Consider the following 6,603-nt stretch of genomic DNA (forward strand, 5'->3'; position numbering starts at 1 on the left):
GTGGAATATTTTGGGGGGTCCCCTGAGTGTGAGAAAAATTGGGTCTCTGACACTTTTGCCTGATCTTGGGACTTTTCCTCCTGTTATTTTACCTTATTATATTTTGTTTGTCCATGTATGGTGTCTGTATCTAAGAAATCCATTCTTTTTTTAATGAGAGACAAAAATGGGGTGAATCTCAAAAGGATGGTAGGTAGGTGGCATAGTAACTGGGAGTAATAGAGGTATGGGTACCTATAATCAAGATAATCAGGATATATTATATGAAAAAGAATATGTTACAAAAATAAATAAATAAATAAATAAATAAATAAATAATTTTGGAATAATAGCTGTTTTGGATAGTTCTACAGAGAATGAAAAGAGAAATGAAATGTACTTTTGTTGAACTTTTCATGTTTATTTATATAAAAGAAGAAATAAAATTAAATATAAAAAGAGTGTATTATTTCCTTGTTATTTGCCATCTACTTGATAATTTACAATAATAACTAAGAATCTTTATATGGAAACAAGTGAACACTACTGACAACTAAAGAAGTCTCTGAAATTAAGTATCATGTAAGTAGCCACAAAAGTATATGTGTAAAATAGTGCAATGCTATTTTGGCATAGATAAATCTAACAATGTACTCTTGCAACTTATGGTGTATACTAAAGACGAAGTTAGATGTTACAGTTTTCATTAAACATTCACATATCTTAGCTTGCTTTACAATTGGTCTATAGCCCTGAGTCAATGAAAGCCATTAATTGCTTACATTCCTTGACCTTGCAACACCTGGGGACAGTTTTTCCTATTCTATGCCAAGTTACCATTGCACTCATCACAGAAATGATAATGATACTTTTCTGATCTAAGCCCTTGCTATGATCACCAAAAAATGGTCATTTATTTAAGCAAGTAATTAGAATTCTACACATTAAAGTTGTCTGTAATTCTGTCCTGATCCCAGAATTTTAAGTCATCAGCCATTGTTTCCCTTTGTTTGTAATCTGCATGACACTATTTCTACAAATAGTATCCATCAGATTAAACTAGTCCATCAGATTAAACTAGTCTCAGTTACTACAATGATACTATGTCTTCTTATTGTGACACTGTACCTTAGAAAATATGACCTATATATGAAACTATTTATGTTGCATCTACATAAAAAATTCTTTCTCCTTGGGAATTATGTAGTAATTTTTTTGTTAAAATGAAAATATTTCTTTAAAAATAGATTAGAATTTAAATAACACTTTTTTAACCTAAAAGCAATCATTTATGTACTTTGTTTCACTTAGCCACACTTAACCTTAAGAATCTCAGGTACAAAGGGAGATAATATCTTCTTCATTAAGAGGTCATAAAATGAAATATATATATATATATATGGATTTATAATATATTTAAGTGCTTTCTTATTTTCAGTGAATGTTTTAGAAGATGCTGAAGATTTCAGAATTTAAAAATTCCTGAAATATTACTATGGACACTTAAATTCATGTCCGTAACAGAAAAAAATAACAATAAATAATATGTTTTCTTGTTCTTTTGTGTGATTCGCTTGAAGATATATGACATGTTTGGACATATAATTAAAATATTCATGTAATCATGTCATATTGATATTATACATAATCATATTAATATGTTTTTAAATTTTAATCTTTCTTTTTGTTTTTTAGCTTGCATTCCTTTCTTACTTGTCTGTGGAATATTTCTCCAATTTATTTTCTCGTCTTGAATAATTTTACATATTTCTCTTTTTTCGTTATACATAACAATCCAAGTTCCCACTCCCTTTCTCTCCACTGACCCTCCCTCCACTCCACAGAGAGGGTAAGGCACATTGCTTTGGGGAAGGTCCAAGGCTCTTGTTACTATACCAAGACTGATCAAGGTATTCATACTAAGAGAATAGGTTCCCAAAAAGCCAGTACAAACAATAGAAATAAATCCTGTTGCCACTGCCAGTGTCCTCTCAGTCTGCCCTAGCAATGCAACTGACAACCACATTCAGTTTGGACCTATACTTGTTCCATCCCTGTCTTGCCACAGTTGGTCACCTCCCATTAGCTCAGGTAGACTGTTTCAGTCAGTGTCCCCATCATGGTCTTGACCTCTTTGCTCATATTCTCACTCTTCCTACTCTTCAACTGGACTTTGGGAGCTCATTCCATTGCTCCAATATGGGTCTCTGCTTCTGTTTCCATTAGTTGTTGGATGAAGGTCTTATGACTATATTTAAGATATTCATCAGTCTGAGTACAGGGCAAGGATAGTTTGGCCACCCTCTTCTCTATTGCTTAGGGTCTTAGCTGGGGCCATCCTTGTGGATTCCTGGAAATTTCTCTAGAGCCACATTTCTTCCTAGTACCATAATGGCTCTCTCAAGGTATCTCTTCTTGCTCTTATCTCTGTCCTTTCTCCATCTGGACTATCCCATTCCTTCAATTTCTCCTCCCTTTCTCCTCTCCTCTTTCCCTTCCACCATCCTTTCTCCCCACCCCACCTCCATGATCCCAATTTTGTCAGGTGATCTTGTCTATTTTGACTTTCCAGGTGGATCCATATATGTTTTTCTTAGGGTTCACCTTGTTACTTAGCTCTTCTAGGATCACGAACTATAGGCTCAGTATCCTTTGTTTATAGCTAGTATCCACTTATGAGTGAGTACATACCATATTCACCTTTTTGGTGCTGGGTTACCTCACTCAGGATAGTATTTTCTAGTTCCATCCTTTGCATGCAAATTTCAAGATGCCACTGTTTTTTCCGCTGAATAGTACTCTAATTCTGGTTTTACATATTTCTTTTAAAGGATTATTTTAAGTCACTTTAAAGTTGAAAGAATTGTCACAGTTATTTATGTTCAAGTGTATTTATGTTTTTAATCTAGTAAGATATTTTAAAAATAAAAGTCTCATGACATTAAAGCACTAATTGACACTACACATAGTCCCTTTGTTGTATGTAGATACTGTTCATTTGTTAAAACTGGCAGAGAATTGGTGTGGAAGAATTGTCTGTATTCTGTCAATCATGTTTTAAATAAAAGCTGATTGGTCAGGCAGGAAGTATAGGCAGGTCAACCAGATAGGAAGTAGAGGTGGAGCAAAGAGAATAGGAGAATTCTGGGAAGGAGGAAGCTCATTCCTCCCATTCCTGCCCAGATTAGGGAAGAAGCAAGATGGAACGTGCCTGGCTGAGAAAAGGTACCTAGCCATGTGGCTAACCTTGATAAGAAAGATGGGTTAATATATGAGTTATAAGAGCTAATACAAAGCCTGAACTAATGGGCCAATCAGTTTGTAACTTATGAAGATCTCTGTGTGATTTTTTTGTGGCTAAACAGCTATGGGAACAGGGCAGGACAGAAACCCCAACAAGACTGGCCCTCATGTTACAGAATGGCACCCATGTGGATAACTGCATCTACAGAAAGCCTGAGAAAGCTTGGTAAAGAATAGAGTAAAGCATGTTTTCTTGGTAGCAGCAATTTTTCAGGTCTGCTCTGCTTGCTAGAAGCAAGCAAGTGCTCTTATTTAAGAGAGACTTCCTGACTCAACTTTAGCTGCAAAATCCTGCAGCTCTTTTAAGAGGTTCTGTCATGAAGCACTTAAACAGTGTTGATGAAAAGCTGAACGCATACTTTTTGGTTTTCAGATGCAGCAGGAAAAAGGCTGTGCCGTTTTAAAATTCTTGTTTTCTGGGCCATCATGCCAGGACAAACCCTGACTCTTTGAGGCAGGAGGTGAGCTACAGAGAAAGCATTTGATTGTTGCAGCTTGCTTGCTGTCAAGAACCTTGAAATGCCATAGAGTTGTGGTGATAAACATGGTTATAGCTGGAACCTCTGCCATGAGGCTGGAAAGCTAAGGAATGGGTTGGATCTAGCTGTCAAAGCCACAGCTTTAATCCTACCCATACTGTTTAGTAAATTAAAGGCTCATGTTTTCAGAAAAAGAGAAACATACAGTAAAGATAGATTCAAAGATGAAGAAAACCTCTCAATAGTTTACTATGTGTTAAAAATACATGCAGGCTAAAGGTTAAAGTCTTTTTAAAAAAGAAAGCAAGAGAGTAGTTGGGTGTGGTGTTACACACCTTTACTCCCAATGCCTGGGAGGAAGAGGCAGACAGATCTCTGTGAGTTCAAGGTATAGTAAAATATGCCCTTAATCCCAAAGCTTGGTAGGAAGAGGCAGACAGACCTCTGTACATTCAAGGTGTGGTGGCAGACACCTTTAATCCCAGCACTTGGGAGGCAGAGACAGGAGGTTTTCTGTGAGTTCAAGGACAGCCTGGTCTACAGAGTTATTCTAGGACGAAGATATACAGAGAACCTCTCTCAAAAAGTAAAAGTAAAAATAAAAAAAAAAATAGAGGTTAAAGTAAAGCCACATAAAGATGGAAAATACACAGAGAATCTTGATACTGTATGTTGTACTCTCTTTTAATTGTTTGAATGCTGAGGAAGGAGCAACAGCTGCTAACAGATACTGAATTAACCCAAGATAGGTATTTTGAAAATGCCTTGACTTCAAAATTGAATTCAAAACTTTGGAGAAGAGATTTTGCTTCTGTTTCCACGGGAAATAAGAGTCTGTGGATTCATTCTGAGCTAAGAAAAATCAGGTTTAGTCAAGGAAGACCACCTGAAAAATCTCTGCTAGGAACATATAGGCCAGATGTCAAAGTTCTGCATCTAGAACAGATTCAAGACTGCTGCCTGAGATGATCAAGACTTACAGGATACTCTAGTCAGGAATTGATTATAACTCTAAATTGTCTTTAGGTCCCCATAAGATTATTGGTGCCCCCAACCAGCCAGAAGTAGCCTGAAATACTACACCCACATTGCTAAAAAAATGGACTATGGATATTTTCCTTTTTTTTTTTTTGAGGGGGAAGTGGTGTGGGAGAATTGTCTGTATTCTGTCAATCATGTTTTAAATAAAAGTTGATTGGCCAGGCAGGAAGTATACGGAGGTCAATCAGACAGGAAGTAGAAGTGGAGCAAAGAGAATAGGAGAACTCTGGGAAGGAGAATTCCTCCCATTCCTTCCCAGATCAGGGAAGAAGCAAGATGGACCCCGCCTGGCTGAGAAAAGGTACCGAGCCATGTGGCTAACATCGTTAAGAATAATGGGTTAATATATGAGATATAAGAGCTAATACAAAGCCTGACATAATGGTCTAATCAGTTTGTAACTTATGGAGATCTCTGTGTGATTTTCTTTGTGGGTAAACAGCTATGGGAACAGGGCAGGACAGAAACCCCAACAAGCCTGGCCCTCATGTTACAGAGAACAAGTCTTTGTTCAAAAATTTACCATAGTACTATATTTATTTGCAATAAAAAACAAAGCTTAGAAAAACACTTCCTAAATAAAAGTTTCATTTTTTTTTGCATTTAGATTTCTTAACTATTTTTCCAACTCCTGTATCTTTTAATAGTGCATGACTTCTAGAAGTAGCACTGTTTATATATATGCAGGATATCTATGTTCAAATACTTTCAAAAAGTTTATTTTTAATTAGCTCATAAAATAGTAGTTTTCTATGTGGCATTTTAAAAAAATAATTTTATTTATTTACTTATTTTACATTCTGGATACAGTTTCCCCTCTCTCCTCTTCTCCAAGTCCCCTCAGTCCACTCTCTGTTTCCACTACCCAATCCCCTCCTTCATTTCTGTTTAGGAAAGGGCAGGTCTCCCATGGTTATCAACAAAACATGTCATATCGAGTAACAGTAAGACTAAGCACCTCCCCTTGTATTAAGGCTGAGGGGCAAGACAACCCAGTATGAAGAGTAGGGTTCCAAAAGCCTGTAAAGGAGTCAGAGACAGTCCCTGCTTCTGCTGTTAGAAGTTCCACTATAGGACCAAACTATAAAACTGTCACATATATGCAGAGTGTCTAGGTCAGCTGCATGCAGGCTCCCTGGATTTCAGTTCAGTCCCTCTGAGACCCTTGAGTCCAGGTTTGTTGATTCTGTGAGTTTTCTTAAGGTGTTCTTGACCCCTCTGGCTCTTACAGTTTCTCCTCCTCTTCAGTAGAATTCCTCAAATCTGCCTAATATTTGGCTGTGGATCTATATCTGTTTTCTTTAGTTGCTAGATAAAGCCTCACTGATGACACCTGGTCTAGGCACCAGTCTAGTCACAGGAGATGGCCAGTTAAGGCTACAGATCTGCTTTGCTAGGAGTTTAAACTGGGATCTTCCTTATAGATTCCTGGGAGATTCTTTTGTGGCAGGTTATTGTTATTACTAGGCTGTGAAATGCCACCCCCCCTTCTAGTAGTCTCTCAGTACTTTTCCACCTCTGCCATCCCTAAACCTGTTCATGATTGAGAGTGGTTGGGGATGGGAACACGAACAATTTGCATGGCTTTTTTTTGTTTGATTGTTTGGTTTTGGTTTTTCAAGACAGGGTTTCTTTGTAATAGCCCTGGCTGTCCTGGAACTCGCTTTGTAGACCAGGCTGGCCTTGAACTCACAGAGATCTGCCTGCCTCTGCTTCCCTAGTGCTGGCATTAAAGGTGTGTGCCACCATTGCCTGGCTCTACATGGCTTTTTTTTTTTTTTTTTTTTTTTTTTTTTTTTTT

This window comes from Alexandromys fortis, unplaced genomic scaffold (assembly GCF_014885135.2).
Source record: "Alexandromys fortis isolate MF-2015 unplaced genomic scaffold, M_Fortis_MF-2015_v1.1 scaffold_286, whole genome shotgun sequence".
In the NCBI taxonomy this organism is placed as follows: Eukaryota; Metazoa; Chordata; class Mammalia; order Rodentia; family Cricetidae; genus Alexandromys; species Alexandromys fortis.